The sequence below is a fragment of the Gnatocerus cornutus genome, unplaced genomic scaffold (genome assembly GCF_029298725.1).
Source record: "Gnatocerus cornutus isolate USDA-ARS CGAHR unplaced genomic scaffold, icGnaCorn1.1 ctg00000026.1, whole genome shotgun sequence".
NCBI lineage: Eukaryota > Metazoa > Arthropoda > Insecta > Coleoptera > Tenebrionidae > Gnatocerus > Gnatocerus cornutus.
This window is the reverse complement of record NW_028275377.1, coordinates 2186363-2204195: the sequence shown is the minus strand read 5'-3', so window position 1 is coordinate 2204195 and position 17833 is coordinate 2186363.

Here is a 17833-nt window from a genome sequence, read left to right as displayed (position 1 = left end):
GCCAGAAAACAACGAAAATCGGCGAGAAATCGTTGTTTTGCATCGAAATATGCGAATTTCTGTAAGAATTTTGATGATTTCGTGCAGAATTCTGCTGTTTTCTTGCAATTCAGCCGTTGAATCTTGGTAAAAAGTCATGATTTTGTAGATTTCGTGCTCTTATTTGCGAATTCAAGCCAGAAAACAACGAAAATCGGCGAGAAATCGTTGTTTTGCATCGAAATATGCGGTTTTCTGTAAGAATTTTGATGATTTCGTGCAGAATTCTGCTGTTTTCTTGCAATTCAGCCGTTGAATCTTGGTAAAAATTTATGATTTTGTAGATTTCGTGCTCTTCTTTGCTAATTCAAGCCAGAAAACAACGAAAATCGGCGAGAAATCGTCGTTTTGCATCGAAAAATGCGGTTTTCTGTAAGAATTTTGATGATTTCGTGCAGAATTCTGCTGTTTTCTTGCAATTCAGCCGTTGAATCTTGGTAAAAAGTCATGATTTTGTAGATTTCGTGCTCTTCTTTGCGAATTCAAGCCAGAAAACAACGAAAATCGGCGAGAAATCGTCGTTTTGCATCGAAATATGCGGTTTTCTGTAAGAATTTTGATGATTTCGTGCAGAATTCTGCTGTTTTCTTGCAATTCAGCCGTTGAATCTTGGTAAAAAGTCATGATTTTGTAGATTTCGTGCTCTTCTTTGCGAATTCAAGCCAGAAAACAACGAAAATCGGCGAGAAATCGTCGTTTTGCATCGAAATATGCGGTTTTCTGTAAGAATTTTGATGATTTCGTGCAGAATTCTGCTGTTTTCTTGCAATTCAGCCGTTGAATCTATGTAAAGAGTCATGATTTTGTAGATTTCGTGCTCTTCTTGGCGAATTCAAGATAGAAAACAACGAAAATCGGCGAGAAATCGTTGTTTTGCATCGAAATATGCGGTTTTCTGTAAGAATTTTGATGATTTCGTGCCGAATTTTGCTGTTTTCTTGCAATTCAGCCGTTCAATCTAGGTAAAAAGTCATGATTTTGTAGATTTCATGCTCTTCTTGGCGAATTCAAGATAGAAAACAACGAAAATCGGCGAGAAATCGTTGTTTTGCATCGAAATATGCAGTTTTCTCTAAGAATTTTGATGATTTCGTGCAGAATTCTGCTGTTTTCTTGCAATTCAGACGTAGAATATTGGTAAAAAGTGATGATTTTGTAGATTTCGTGCTCTTCTTTGCGAATTCAAGCCAGAAAACAACGAAAATCGGCGAGAAATCGTTGTTTTGCATCGAAATATGCGAATTTCTGTAAGAATTTTGATGATTTCGTGCAGAATTCTGCTGTTTTCTTGCAATTCAGCCGTTGAATCTTGGTAAAAAGTCATGATTTTGTAGATTTCGTGCTCTTATTTGCGAATTCAAGCCAGAAAACAACGAAAATCGGCGAGAAATCGTTGTTTTGCATCGAAATATGCGGTTTTCTGTAAGAATTTTGATGATTTCGTGCAGAATTCTGCTGTTTTCTTGCAATTCAGCCGTTGAATCTTGGTAAAAATTTATGATTTTGTAGATTTCGTGCTCTTCTTTGCTAATTCAAGCCAGAAAACAACGAAAATCGGCGAGAAATCGTCGTTTTGCATCGAAAAATGCGGTTTTCTGTAAGAATTTTGATGATTTCGTGCAGAATTCTGCTGTTTTCTTGCAATTCAGCCGTTGAATCTTGGTAAAAAGTCATGATTTTGTAGATTTCGTGCTCTTCTTTGCGAATTCAAGCCAGAAAACAACGAAAATCGGCGAGAAATCGTCGTTTTGCATCGAAATATGCGGTTTTCTGTAAGAATTTTGATGATTTCGTGCAGAATTCTGCTGTTTTCTTGCAATTCAGCCGTTGAATCTTGGTAAAAAGTCATGATTTTGTAGATTTCGTGCTCTTCTTTGCGAATTCAAGCCAGAAAACAACGAAAATCGGCGAGAAATCGTTGTTTTGCATCGAAATATGCGGTTTTCTGTAAGAATTTTGATGATTTCGTGCAGAATTCTGCTGTTTTCTTGCAATTCAGCCGTTGAATCTTGGTAAAAAGTGATGATTTTGTAGATTTCGTGCTCTTCTTTGCGAATTCAAGCCAGAAAACAACGAAAATCGGCGAGAAATCGTCGTTTTGCATCGTAAAATGCGGTTTTCTGTAAGAATTTTGATGATTTCGTGCAGAATTCTGCTGTTTTCTTGCAATTCAGCCGTTGAATCTTGGTAAAAAGTCAAGATTTTGTAGATTTCGTGCTATTCTTTGCGAATTCAAGCCAGAAAACAACGAAAATCGGCGAGAAATAATCGTTTTGCATCGAAATATGCGGTTTTCTGTAAGAATTTTGATGATTTCGTGCAGAATTCTGCTGTTTTCTTGCAATTCAGCCGTTGAATCTTGGTAAAAAGTGATGATTTTGTAGATTTCGTGCTCTTCTTTGCGAATTCAAGCCAGAAAACAACGAAAATCGGCGAGAAATCGTCGTTTTGCATCGAAATATGCGGTTTTCTCTAAGAATTTTGACGATTTCGTGCAAAATTCTGCTGTTTTCTTGCAATTCAGCCGTTGAATCTTGGTAAAAAGTCATGATTTTGTAGATTTCGTGCTCTTCTTTGCGAATTCAAGCCAGAAAACAACGAAAATCGGCGAGAAATCGTCGTTTTGCATCGAAAAATGCGGTTTTCTGTAAGAATTTTGATGATTTCGTGCAGAATTCTGCTGTTTTCTTGCAATTCAGCCGTTGAATCTTGGTAAAAAGTCATGATTTTGTAGATTTCGTGCTCTGCTTTGCGAATTTAAGCCAGAAAACCACGAAAATCGACGAGAAATCGTCGTTTTGCATCGAAATATGCGGTTTCCTCTAAGAATTTTGATGATTTCGTGCAGAATTCTGCTGTTTTCATGCAATTCAGCCGTTGAATCTTTGTAAAAAGTGATGATTTTGTAGATTTCGTGCTCTTCTTTGCGAATTCAAGCCAGAAAACAACGAAAATCGGCGAGAAATCGTCGTTTTGCATCGAAATATGCGGTTTTCTCTAAGAATTTTGACGATTTTGTGCAGAATTCTGCTGTTTTCTTGCACTTCAGCCGTTGAATCTTGGTAAAAAGGCATGATTTTGTAGATTTCGTGCTCTTCTTTGCGAATTCAAGATAGAAAACAACGAAAATCAGCGAGAAATCGTCGTTTTGCATCGAAATATGCGGTTTTCTGTAAGAATTTTGATGATTTCGTGCAAAATTCTGCTGTTTTCTTGCAATTCAGCCGTTGAATCTTGGTAAAAAGTCATGATTTTGTAGATTTCGTGCACTTCTTTGCGAATTCATGCCAGAAAACAACGAAAATCGGCGAGAAATCGTCGTTTTGCATCGAAATATGCGGTTTTCTGTAAGAATTTTGATGATTTCGTGCAAAATTCTGCTGTTTTCTTGCAATGAAATCGTCGTTTTGCATCGAAATATGCGGTTTTCTGTAAGAATTTTGATGATTTCGTGCAGAATTCTGCTGTTTTCTTGCAATTCAGCCGTTGAATCTAGGTAAAAAGTCATGATTTTGTAGATTTCGTGCTCTTCTTGGCGAATTCAAGATAGAAAACAACGAAAATCGGCGAGAAATCGTTGTTTTGCATCGAAATATGCAGTTTTCTCTAAGAATTTTGATGATTTCGTTCAGAATTCTGCGGTTTTCTTGCAATTCAGCCGTTGAATCTTGGTAAAAAGTCATGATTTTGTAGATTTCGTGCTCTTCTTTGCGAATTCAAGCCAGAAAACAACGAAAATCGGCGAGAAATAATCGTTTTGCATCGAAATATGCGGTTTTCTCTAAGAATTTTGATGATTTCGTGCAGAATTCTGCTGTTTTCTTGCAATTCAGCTGTTGAATCTTGGTAAAAAGTGATTATTTAGTAGATTTCGTGCTCTTCTTTGCGAATTCAAGCCAGAAAACAACGAAAATCGGCGAAAAATCGTCGTTTTGCATCGAAATATGCGGTTTTCTCTAAGAATTTTGATGATTTCGTGCAGAATTCTGCTGTTTTCTTGCAATTCAGCCGTTGAATCTTGGTAAAAAGTCATGATTTTGTAGATTTCGTGCTCTTCTTTGCGAATTCAAGCCAGAAAACAACGAAAATCGGCGAGAAATCGTTGTTTTGCATCGAAATATGCAGTTTTCTCTAAGAATTTTGATGATTTCGTGCAGAATTCTGCGGTTTTCTTGCAATTCAGCCGTTGAATCTTGGTAAAAAGTCATGATTTTGTAGATTTCGTGCTTTTCTTTGCGAATTCAAGCCAGAAAACAACGAAAATCGGCGAGAAATAATCGTTTTGCATCGAAATATGCGGTTTTCTCTAAGAATTTTGATGATTTCGTGCAGAATTCTGCTGTTTTCTTGCAATTCAGCCGTTGAATCTTGGTAAAAAGTCATGATTTTGTAGATTTCGTGCTCTTTTTTGCGAATTCAAGACAGAAAACATCGAGGATCGGCGAGAAATCGTCGTTTTGCATCGAAATATGCGGTTATCTCTAAGAATTTTGACGATTTCGTGCAGATTTCTGCTGTTTTCTTGCAATTCAGCTGTTGAATCTTGGTAAAAAGTGATTATTTAGTAGATTTCGTGCTCTTCTTTGCGAATTCAAGCCAGAAAACAACGAAAATCGGCGAAAAATCGTTGTTTCGCATCGTAATATGCGGTTTTCTCTAAGAATTTTGATGATTTCGTGCAGAATTCTGCTGTTTTCTTGCAATTCAGCCGTTGAATCTTGGTAAAAAATTATGATTTTGTAGATTTCGTGCTCTTCTTTGCGAATTCAAGCCAGAAAACAACGAAAATCGGCGAGAAATCGTTGTTTTGCATCGTAATATGCAGTTGTCTCTAAGAATTTTGATGATTTCGTGCAGAATTCTGCTGTTTTCTTGCAATTCAGCCGTTGAATCTTGGTAAAAAGTCATGATTTTGTAGATTTCGTGCTCTTCTTTGCGAATTCAAGCCAGAAAACAACGAAAATCGGCGAGAAATAATCGTTTTGCATCGAAATATGCGGTTTTCTCTAAGAATTTTGATGATTTCGTGCAGAATTCTGCTGTTTTCTTGCAATTCAGCTGTTGAATCTTGGTAAAAAGTGATTATTTAGTAGATTTCGTGCTCTTCTTTGCGAATTCAAGATAGAAAACAACGAAAATCGGCGAGAAATCGTTGTTTTGCATCGAAATATGCAGTTTTCTCTAAGAATTTTGATGATTTCGTGCAGAATTCTGCGGTTTTCTTGCAATTCAGCCGTTGAATCTTGGTAAAAAGTCATGATTTTGTAGATTTCGTGCTCTGCTTTGCGAATTTAAGCCAGAAAACCACGAAAATCGACGAGAAATCGTCGTTTTGCATCGAAATATGCGGTTTCCTCTAAGAATTTTGATGATTTCGTGCAGAATTCTGCTGTTTTCATGCAATTCAGCCGTTGAATCTTTGTAAAAAGTGATGATTTTGTAGATTTCGTGCTCTTCTTTGCGAATTCAAGCCAGAAAACAACGAAAATCGGCGAGAAATCGTCGTTTTGCATCGAAATATGCGGTTTTCTCTAAGAATTTTGACGATTTTGTGCAGAATTCTGCTGTTTTCTTGCACTTCAGCCGTTGAATCTTGGTAAAAAGTCATGATTTTGTAGATTTCGTGCTCTTCTTTGCGAATTCAAGATAGAAAACAACGAAAATCAGCGAGAAATCGTCGTTTTGCATCGAAATATGCGGTTTTCTGTAAGAATTTTGATGATTTCGTGCAAAATTCTGCTGTTTTCTTGCAATTCAGCCGTTGAATCTTGGTAAAAAGTCATGATTTTGTAGATTTCGTGCACTTCTTTGCGAATTCATGCCAGAAAACAACGAAAATCGGCGAGAAATCGTCGTTTTGCATCGAAATATGCGGTTTTCTGTAAGAATTTTGATGATTTCGTGCAAAATTCTGCTGTTTTCTTGCAATGAAATCGTCGTTTTGCATCGAAATATGCGGTTTTCTGTAAGAATTTTGATGATTTCGTGCAGAATTCTGCTGTTTTCTTGCAATTCAGCCGTTGAATCTAGGTAAAAAGTCATGATTTTGTAGATTTCGTGCTCTTCTTGGCGAATTCAAGATAGAAAACAACGAAAATCGGCGAGAAATCGTTGTTTTGCATCGAAATATGCAGTTTTCTCTAAGAATTTTGATGATTTCGTGCAGAATTCTGCGGTTTTCTTGCAATTCAGCCGTTGAATCTTGGTAAAAAGTCATGATTTTGTAGATTTCGTGCTCTTCTTTGCGAATTCAAGCCAGAAAACAACGAAAATCGGCGAGAAATAATCGTTTTGCATCGAAATATGCGGTTTTCTCTAAGAATTTTGATGATTTCGTGCAGAATTCTGCTGTTTTCTTGCAATTCAGCTGTTGAATCTTGGTAAAAAGTGATTATTTAGTAGATTTCGTGCTCTTCTTTGCGAATTCAAGCCAGAAAACAACGAAAATCGGCGAAAAATCGTCGTTTTGCATCGAAATATGCGGTTTTCTCTAAGAATTTTGATGATTTCGTGCAGAATTCTGCTGTTTTCTTGCAATTCAGCCGTTGAATCTTGGTAAAAAGTCATGATTTTGTAGATTTCGTGCTCTTCTTTGCGAATTCAAGCCAGAAAACAACGAAAATCGGCGAGAAATCGTTGTTTTGCATCGAAATATGCAGTTTTCTCTAAGAATTTTGATGATTTCGTGCAGAATTCTGCGGTTTTCTTGCAATTCAGCCGTTGAATCTTGGTAAAAAGTCATGATTTTGTAGATTTCGTGCTTTTCTTTGCGAATTCAAGCCAGAAAACAACGAAAATCGGCGAGAAATAATCGTTTTGCATCGAAATATGCGGTTTTCTCTAAGAATTTTGATGATTTCGTGCAGAATTCTGCTGTTTTCTTGCAATTCAGCCGTTGAATCTTGGTAAAAAGTCATGATTTTGTAGATTTCGTGCTCTTTTTTGCGAATTCAAGACAGAAAACATCGAGGATCGGCGAGAAATCGTCGTTTTGCATCGAAATATGCGGTTATCTCTAAGAATTTTGACGATTTCGTGCAGATTTCTGCTGTTTTCTTGCAATTCAGCTGTTGAATCTTGGTAAAAAGTGATTATTTAGTAGATTTCGTGCTCTTCTTTGCGAATTCAAGCCAGAAAACAACGAAAATCGGCGAAAAATCGTTGTTTCGCATCGTACAATGCGGTTTTCTCTAAGAATTTTGATGATTTCGTGCAGAATTCTGCTGTTTTCTTGCAATTCAGCCGTTGAATCTTGGTAAAAAGTCATGATTTTGTAGATTCCGTGCTCTTCTTTGCGAATTCAAGATAGAAAACAACGAATCGTCGTTTTGCATCGAAATAAGCGGTTTTCTGTAAGAATTTTGATGATTTCGTGCAGAATTCTGCTGTTTTCTTGCAATTCAGCCGTTGAATCTTGGTAAAAAGTCATGATTTTGTAGATTTCGTGCTCTTCTTTGCGAATTCAAGCCAGAAAACAACGAAAATCGGCGAGAAATCGTCGTTTTGCATCGAAATATGCGGTTTTCTGTAAGAATTTTGATGATTTCGTGCAGAATTCTGCTGTTTTCTTGCAATTCAGCTGTTGAATCTTGGTAAAAAGTCATGATTTTGTAGATTTCGTGCTCTTCTTCGCGAATTCATGCCAGAAAACAACGAAAATCGGCGAGAAATCGTCGTTTTGCATCGAAATATGCGGTTTTCTGTAAGAATTTTGATGATTTCGTGCAGAATTCTGCTGTTTTCTTGCAATTCAGCCGTTGAATCTTGGTAAAAAGTCATGATTTCGTAGATTTCGTGCTCTTCTTTGCGAATTCAAGCCAGAAAACAACGAAAATCGTCGAGAAATCGTCGTTTTGCATCGAAATATGCGGTTTTCTCTAAGAATCTTGATGATTTCGTGCAGAATTCTGCTGTTTTCTTGCAATTCAGCCGTTGAATCTTGGTAAAAAGTGATGATTTTGTAGATTTCGTGCTCTTCTTTGCGAATTCAAGCCAGAAAACAACGAAAATCGGCGAGAAATTGTCGTTTTGCATCGAAATATGCGGTTTTCTCTAAGAATTTTGACGATTTCGTGCAGAATTCCGCTGTTTTCTTGCAATTCAGCCGTTGAATCTTGGTAAAAAGTCATGATTTTGTAGATTTCGTGCTCTTCTTTGCGAATTCAAGATAGAAAACAACGAAAATCAGCGAGAAATCGTCGTTTTGCATCGAAATATGCGGTTTTCTCTAAGAATCTTGATGATTTCGTGCAGAATTCTGCTGTTTTCTTGCAATTCAGCCGTTGAATCTTGGTAAAAAGTGATGATTTTGTAGATTTCGTGCTCTTCTTTGCAAATTCATGCCAGAAAACAACGAAAATCGGCGAGAAATCGTCGTTTTGCATCGAAATATGCGGTTTTCTGTAAGAATTTTGATGATTTCGTGCAGAATTCTGCTGTTTTCTTGCAATTCAGCCGTTGAATCTTGGTAAAAAGTCATGATTTTGTAGATTTCGTGCTCTTCTTTGCGAATTCAAGCCAGAAAACAACGAAAATCGGCGAGAAATCGTCGTTTTGCATCGAAATATGCGGTTTTCTGTAAGAATTTTGATGATTTCGTGCAGAATTCTGCTGTTTTCTTGCAATTCAGCCGTTGAATCTATGTAAAGAGTCATGATTTTGTAGATTTCGTGCTCTTCTTGGCGAATTCAAGATAGAAAACAACGAAAATCGGCGAGAAATCGTTGTTTTGCATCGAAATATGCGGTTTTCTGTAAGAATTTTGATGATTTCGTGCCGAATTTTGCTGTTTTCTTGCAATTCAGCCGTTCAATCTAGGTAAAAAGTCATGATTTTGTAGATTTCATGCTCTTCTTGGCGAATTCAAGATAGAAAACAACGAAAATCGGCGAGAAATCGTTGTTTTGCATCGAAATATGCAGTTTTCTCTAAGAATTTTGATGATTTCGTGCAGAATTCTGCTGTTTTCTTGCAATTCAGACGTAGAATATTGGTAAAAAGTGATGATTTTGTAGATTTCGTGCTCTTCTTTGCGAATTCAAGCCAGAAAACAACGAAAATCGGCGAGAAATCGTTGTTTTGCATCGAAATATGCGAATTTCTGTAAGAATTTTGATGATTTCGTGCAGAATTCTGCTGTTTTCTTGCAATTCAGCCGTTGAATCTTGGTAAAAAGTCATGATTTTGTAGATTTCGTGCTCTTATTTGCGAATTCAAGCCAGAAAACAACGAAAATCGGCGAGAAATCGTTGTTTTGCATCAAAATATGCGGTTTTCTGTAAGAATTTTGATGATTTCGTGCAGAATTCTGCTGTTTTCTTGCAATTCAGCCGTTGAATCTTGGTAAAAATTTATGATTTTGTAGATTTCGTGCTCTTCTTTGCTAATTCAAGCCAGAAAACAACGAAAATCGGCGAGAAATCGTCGTTTTGCATCGAAAAATGCGGTTTTCTGTAAGAATTTTGATGATTTCGTGCAGAATTCTGCTGTTTTCTTGCAATTCAGCCGTTGAATCTTGGTAAAAAGTCATGATTTTGTAGATTTCGTGCTCTTCTTTGCGAATTCAAGCCAGAAAACAACGAAAATCGGCGAGAAATCGTCGTTTTGCATCGAAATATGCGGTTTTCTGTAAGAATTTTGATGATTTCGTGCAGAATTCTGCTGTTTTCTTGCAATTCAGCCGTTGAATCTTGGTAAAAAGTCATGATTTTGTAGATTTCGTGCTCTTCTTTGCGAATTCAAGCCAGAAAACAACGAAAATCGGCGAGAAATCGTTGTTTTGCATCGAAATATGCGGTTTTCTGTAAGAATTTTGATGATTTCGTGCAGAATTCTGCTGTTTTCTTGCAATTCAGCCGTTGAATTTTGGTAAAAAGTGATGATTTTGTAGATTTCGTGCTCTTCTTTGCGAATTCAAGCCAGAAAACAACGAAAATCGGCGAGAAATCGTCGTTTTGCATCGTAAAATGCGGTTTTCTGTAAGAATTTTGATGATTTCGTGCAGAATTCTGCTGTTTTCTTGCAATTCAGCCGTTGAATCTTGGTAAAAAGTCAAGATTTTGTAGATTTCGTGCTATTCTTTGCGAATTCAAGCCAGAAAACAACGAAAATCGGCGAGAAATAATCGTTTTGCATCGAAATATGCGGTTTTCTGTAAGAATTTTGATGATTTCGTGCAGAATTCTGCTGTTTTCTTGCAATTCAGCCGTTGAATCTTGGTAAAAAGTGATGATTTTGTAGATTTCGTGCTCTTCTTTGCGAATTCAAGCCTGAAAACAACGAAAATCGGCGAGAAATCGTCGTTTTGCATCGAAATATGCGGTTTTCTCTAAGAATTTTGACGATTTCGTGCAAAATTCTGCTGTTTTCTTGCAATTCAGCCGTTGAATCTTGGTAAAAAGTCATGATTTTGTAGATTTCGTGCTCTTCTTTGCGAATTCAAGCCAGAAAACAACGAAAATCGGCGAGAAATCGTCGTTTTGCATCGAAAAATGCGGTTTTCTGTAAGAATTTTGATGATTTCGTGCAGAATTCTGCTGTTTTCTTGCAATTCAGCCGTTGAATCTTGGTAAAAAGTCATGATTTTGTAGATTTCGTGCTCTGCTTTGCGAATTTAAGCCAGAAAACCACGAAAATCGACGAGAAATCGTCGTTTTGCATCGAAATATGCGGTTTCCTCTAAGAATTTTGATGATTTCGTGCAGAATTCTGCTGTTTTCATGCAATTCAGCCGTTGAATCTTTGTAAAAAGTGATGATTTTGTAGATTTCGTGCTCTTCTTTGCGAATTCAAGCCAGAAAACAACGAAAATCGGCGAGAAATCGTCGTTTTGCATCGAAATATGCGGTTTTCTCTAAGAATTTTGACGATTTTGTGCAGAATTCTGCTGTTTTCTTGCACTTCAGCCGTTGAATCTTGGTAAAAAGTCATGATTTTGTAGATTTCGTGCTTTTTTTTGCGAATTCAAGACAGAAAACATCGAGGATCGGCGAGAAATCGTCGTTTTGCATCGAAATATGCGGTTATCTCTAAGAATTTTGACGATTTCGTGCAGATTTCTGCTGTTTTCTTGCAATTCAGCTGTTGAATCTTGGTAAAAAGTGATTATTTAGTAGATTTCGTGCTCTTCTTTGCGAATTCAAGCCAGAAAACAACGAAAATCGGCGAAAAATCGTTGTTTCGCATCGTACAATGCGGTTTTCTCTAAGAATTTTGATGATTTCGTGCAGAATTCTGCTGTTTTCTTGCAATTCAGCCGTTGAATCTTGGTAAAAAGTCATGATTTTGTAGATTCCGTGCTCTTCTTTGCGAATTCAAGATAGAAAACAACGAATCGTCGTTTTGCATCGAAATAAGCGGTTTTCTGTAAGAATTTTGATGATTTCGTGCAGAATTCTGCTGTTTTCTTGCAATTCAGCCGTTGAATCTTGGTAAAAAGTCATGATTTTGTAGATTTCGTGCTCTTCTTTGCGAATTCAAGCCAGAAAACAACGAAAATCGGCGAGAAATCGTCGTTTTGCATCGAAATATGCGGTTTTCTGTAAGAATTTTGATGATTTCGTGCAGAATTCTGCTGTTTTCTTGCAATTCAGCTGTTGAATCTTGGTAAAAAGTCATGATTTTGTAGATTTCGTGCTCTTCTTCGCGAATTCATGCCAGAAAACAACGAAAATCGGCGAGAAATCGTCGTTTTGCATCGAAATATGCGGTTTTCTGTAAGAATTTTGATGATTTCGTGCAGAATTCTGCTGTTTTCTTGCAATTCAGCCGTTGAATCTTGGTAAAAAGTCATGATTTCGTAGATTTCGTGCTCTTCTTTGCGAATTCAAGCCAGAAAACAACGAAAATCGGCGAGAAATCGTCGTTTTGCATCGAAATATGCGGTTTTCTCTAAGAATCTTGATGATTTCGTGCAGAATTCTGCTGTTTTCTTGCAATTCAGCCGTTGAATCTTGGTAAAAAGTGATGATTTTGTAGATTTCGTGCTCTTCTTTGCGAATTCAAGCCAGAAAACAACGAAAATCGGCGAGAAATTGTCGTTTTGCATCGAAATATGCGGTTTTCTCTAAGAATTTTGACGATTTCGTGCAGAATTCCGCTGTTTTCTTGCAATTCAGCCGTTGAATCTTGGTAAAAAGTCATGATTTTGTAGATTTCGTGCTCTTCTTTGCGAATTCAAGATAGAAAACAACGAAAATCAGCGAGAAATCGTCGTTTTGCATCGAAATATGCGGTTTTCTCTAAGAATCTTGATGATTTCGTGCAGAATTCTGCTGTTTTCTTGCAATTCAGCCGTTGAATCTTGGTAAAAAGTGATGATTTTGTAGATTTCGTGCTCTTCTTTGCAAATTCATGCCAGAAAACAACGAAAATCGGCGAGAAATCGTCGTTTTGCATCGAAATATGCGGTTTTCTGTAAGAATTTTGATGATTTCGTGCAGAATTCTGCTGTTTTCTTGCAATTCAGCCGTTGAATCTTGGTAAAAAGTCATGATTTTGTAGATTTCGTGCTCTTCTTTGCGAATTCAAGCCAGAAAACAACGAAAATCGGCGAGAAATCGTCGTTTTGCATCGAAATATGCGGTTTTCTGTAAGAATTTTGATGATTTCGTGCAGAATTCTGCTGTTTTCTTGCAATTCAGCCGTTGAATCTATGTAAAGAGTCATGATTTTGTAGATTTCGTGCTCTTCTTGGCGAATTCAAGATAGAAAACAACGAAAATCGGCGAGAAATCGTTGTTTTGCATCGAAATATGCGGTTTTCTGTAAGAATTTTGATGATTTCGTGCCGAATTTTGCTGTTTTCTTGCAATTCAGCCGTTCAATCTAGGTAAAAAGTCATGATTTTGTAGATTTCATGCTCTTCTTGGCGAATTCAAGATAGAAAACAACGAAAATCGGCGAGAAATCGTTGTTTTGCATCGAAATATGCAGTTTTCTCTAAGAATTTTGATGATTTCGTGCAGAATTCTGCTGTTTTCTTGCAATTCAGACGTAGAATATTGGTAAAAAGTGATGATTTTGTAGATTTCGTGCTCTTCTTTGCGAATTCAAGCCAGAAAACAACGAAAATCGGCGAGAAATCGTTGTTTTGCATCGAAATATGCGAATTTCTGTAAGAATTTTGATGATTTCGTGCAGAATTCTGCTGTTTTCTTGCAATTCAGCCGTTGAATCTTGGTAAAAAGTCATGATTTTGTAGATTTCGTGCTCTTATTTGCGAATTCAAGCCAGAAAACAACGAAAATCGGCGAGAAATCGTTGCTTTGCATCAAAATATGCGGTTTTCTGTAAGAATTTTGATGATTTCGTGCAGAATTCTGCTGTTTTCTTGCAATTCAGCCGTTGAATCTTGGTAAAAATTTATGATTTTGTAGATTTCGTGCTCTTCTTTGCTAATTCAAGCCAGAAAACAACGAAAATCGGCGAGAAATCGTCGTTTTGCATCGAAAAATGCGGTTTTCTGTAAGAATTTTGATGATTTCGTGCAGAATTCTGCTGTTTTCTTGCAATTCAGCCGTTGAATCTTGGTAAAAAGTCATGATTTTGTAGATTTCGTGCTCTTCTTTGCGAATTCAAGCCAGAAAACAACGAAAATCGGCGAGAAATCGTCGTTTTGCATCGAAATATGCGGTTTTCTGTAAGAATTTTGATGATTTCGTGCAGAATTCTGCTGTTTTCTTGCAATTCAGCCGTTGAATCTTGGTAAAAAGTCATGATTTTGTAGATTTCGTGCTCTTCTTTGCGAATTCAAGCCAGAAAACAACGAAAATCGGCGAGAAATCGTTGTTTTGCATCGAAATATGCGGTTTTCTGTAAGAATTTTGATGATTTCGTGCAGAATTCTGCTGTTTTCTTGCAATTCAGCCGTTGAATTTTGGTAAAAAGTGATGATTTTGTAGATTTCGTGCTCTTCTTTGCGAATTCAAGCCAGAAAACAACGAAAATCGGCGAGAAATCGTCGTTTTGCATCGTAAAATGCGGTTTTCTGTAAGAATTTTGATGATTTCGTGCAGAATTCTGCTGTTTTCTTGCAATTCAGCCGTTGAATCTTGGTAAAAAGTCAAGATTTTGTAGATTTCGTGCTATTCTTTGCGAATTCAAGCCAGAAAACAACGAAAATCGGCGAGAAATAATCGTTTTGCATCGAAATATGCGGTTTTCTGTAAGAATTTTGATGATTTCGTGCAGAATTCTGCTGTTTTCTTGCAATTCAGCCGTTGAATCTTGGTAAAAAGTGATGATTTTGTAGATTTCGTGCTCTTCTTTGCGAATTCAAGCCAGAAAACAACGAAAATCGGCGAGAAATCGTCGTTTTGCATCGAAATATGCGGTTTTCTCTAAGAATTTTGACGATTTCGTGCAAAATTCTGCTGTTTTCTTGCAATTCAGCCGTTGAATCTTGGTAAAAAGTCATGATTTTGTAGATTTCGTGCTCTTCTTTGCGAATTCAAGCCAGAAAACAACGAAAATCGGCGAGAAATCGTCGTTTTGCATCGAAAAATGCGGTTTTCTGTAAGAATTTTGATGATTTCGTGCAGAATTCTGCTGTTTTCTTGCAATTCAGCCGTTGAATCTTGGTAAAAAGTCATGATTTTGTAGATTTCGTGCTCTGCTTTGCGAATTTAAGCCAGAAAACCACGAAAATCGACGAGAAATCGTCGTTTTGCATCGAAATATGCGGTTTCCTCTAAGAATTTTGATGATTTCGTGCAGAATTCTGCTGTTTTCATGCAATTCAGCCGTTGAATCTTTGTAAAAAGTGATGATTTTGTAGATTTCGTGCTCTTCTTTGCGAATTCAAGCCAGAAAACAACGAAAATCGGCGAGAAATCGTCGTTTTGCATCGAAATATGCGGTTTTCTCTAAGAATTTTGACGATTTTGTGCAGAATTCTGCTGTTTTCTTGCACTTCAGCCGTTGAATCTTGGTAAAAAGTCATGATTTTGTAGATTTCGTGCTCTTCTTTGCGAATTCAAGATAGAAAACAACGAAAATCAGCGAGAAATCGTCGTTTTGCATCGAAATATGCGGTTTTCTGTAAGAATTTTGATGATTTCGTGCAAAATTCTGCTGTTTTCTTGCAATTCAGCCGTTGAATCTTGGTAAAAAGTCATGATTTTGTAGATTTCGTGCACTTCTTTGCGAATTCATGCCAGAAAACAACGAAAATCGGCGAGAAATCGTCGTTTTGCATCGAAATATGCGGTTTTCTGTAAGAATTTTGATGATTTCGTGCAAAATTCTGCTGTTTTCTTGCAATGAAATCGTCGTTTTGCATCGAAATATGCGGTTTTCTGTAAGAATTTTGATGATTTCGTGCAGAATTCTGCTGTTTTCTTGCAATTCAGCCGTTGAATCTAGGTAAAAAGTCATGATTTTGTAGATTTCGTGCTCTTCTTGGCGAATTCAAGATAGAAAACAACGAAAATCGGCGAGAAATCGTTGTTTTGCATCGAAATATGCAGTTTTCTCTAAGAATTTTGATGATTTCGTTCAGAATTCTGCGGTTTTCTTGCAATTCAGCCGTTGAATCTTGGTAAAAAGTCATGATTTTGTAGATTTCGTGCTCTTCTTTGCGAATTCAAGCCAGAAAACAACGAAAATCGGCGAGAAATAATCGTTTTGCATCGAAATATGCGGTTTTCTCTAAGAATTTTGATGATTTCGTGCAGAATTCTGCTGTTTTCTTGCAATTCAGCTGTTGAATCTTGGTAAAAAGTGATTATTTAGTAGATTTCGTGCTCTTCTTTGCGAATTCAAGCCAGAAAACAACGAAAATCGGCGAAAAATCGTCGTTTTGCATCGAAATATGCGGTTTTCTCTAAGAATTTTGATGATTTCGTGCAGAATTCTGCTGTTTTCTTGCAATTCAGCTGTTGAATCTTGGTAAAAAGTGATTATTTAGTAGATTTCGTGCTCTTCTTTGCGAATTCAAGCCAGAAAACAACGAAAATCGGCGAGAAATCGTTGTTTTGCATCGAAATATGCAGTTTTCTCTAAGAATTTTGATGATTTCGTGCAGAATTCTGCGGTTTTCTTGCAATTCAGCCGTTGAATCTTGGTAAAAAGTCATGATTTTGTAGATTTCGTGCTTTTCTTTGCGAATTCAAGCCAGAAAACAACGAAAATCGGCGAGAAATAATCGTTTTGCATCGAAATATGCGGTTTTCTCTAAGAATTTTGATGATTTCGTGCAGAATTCTGCTGTTTTCTTGCAATTCAGCCGTTGAATCTTGGTAAAAAGTCATGATTTTGTAGATTTCGTGCTCTTTTTTGCGAATTCAAGACAGAAAACATCGAGGATCGGCGAGAAATCGTCGTTTTGCATCGAAATATGCGGTTATCTCTAAGAATTTTGACGATTTCGTGCAGATTTCTGCTGTTTTCTTGCAATTCAGCTGTTGAATCTTGGTAAAAAGTGATTATTTAGTAGATTTCGTGCTCTTCTTTGCGAATTCAAGCCAGAAAACAACGAAAATCGGCGAAAAATCGTTGTTTCGCATCGTACAATGCGGTTTTCTCTAAGAATTTTGATAATTTCGTGCAGAATTCTGCTGTTTTCTTGCAATTCAGCCGTTGAATCTTGGTAAAAAGTCATGATTTTGTAGATTCCGTGCTCTTCTTTGCGAATTCAAGATAGAAAACAACGAATCGTCGTTTTGCATCGAAATAAGCGGTTTTCTGTAAGAATTTTGATGATTTCGTGCAGAATTCTGCTGTTTTCTTGCAATTCAGCCGTTGAATCTTGGTAAAAAGTCATGATTTTGTAGATTTCGTGCTCTTCTTTGCGAATTCAAGCCAGAAAACAACGAAAATCGGCGAAAAATCGTCGTTTTGCATCGAAATATGCGGTTTTCTGTAAGAATTTTGATGATTTCGTGCAGAATTCTGCTGTTTTCTTGCAATTCAGCTGTTGAATCTTGGTAAAAAGTCATGATTTTGTAGATTTCGTGCTCTTCTTCGCGAATTCATGCCAGAAAACAACGAAAATCGGCGAGAAATCGTCGTTTTGCATCGAAATATGCGGTTTTCTGTAAGAATTTTGATGATTTCGTGCAGAATTCTGCTGTTTTCTTGCAATTCAGCCGTTGAATCTTGGTAAAAAGTCATGATTTCGTAGATTTCGTGCTCTTCTTTGCGAATTCAAGCCAGAAAACAACGAAAATCGGCGAGAAATCGTCGTTTTGCATCGAAATATGCGGTTTTCTCTAAGAATCTTGATGATTTCGTGCAGAATTCTGCTGTTTTCTTGCAATTCAGCCGTTGAATCTTGGTAAAAAGTGATGATTTTGTAGATTTCGTGCTCTTCTTTGCGAATTCAAGCCAGAAAACAACGAAAATCGGCGAGAAATTGTCGTTTTGCATCGAAATATGCGGTTTTCTCTAAGAATTTTGACGATTTCGTGCAAAATTCCGCTGTTTTCTTGCAATTCAGCCGTTGAATCTTGGTAAAAAGTCATGATTTTGTAGATTTCGTGCTCTTCTTTGCGAATTCAAGATAGAAAACAACGAAAATCAGCGAGAAATCGTCGTTTTGCATCGAAATATGCGGTTTTCTCTAAGAATCTTGATGATTTCGTGCAGAATTCTGCTGTTTTCTTGCAATTCAGCCGTTGAATCTTGGTAAAAAGTGATGATTTTGTAGATTTCGTGCTCTTCTTTGCAAATTCATGCCAGAAAACAACGAAAATCGGCGAGAAATCGTCGTTTTGCATCGAAATATGCGGTTTTCTGTAAGAATTTTGATGATTTCGTGCAGAATTCTGCTGTTTTCTTGCAATTCAGCCGTTGA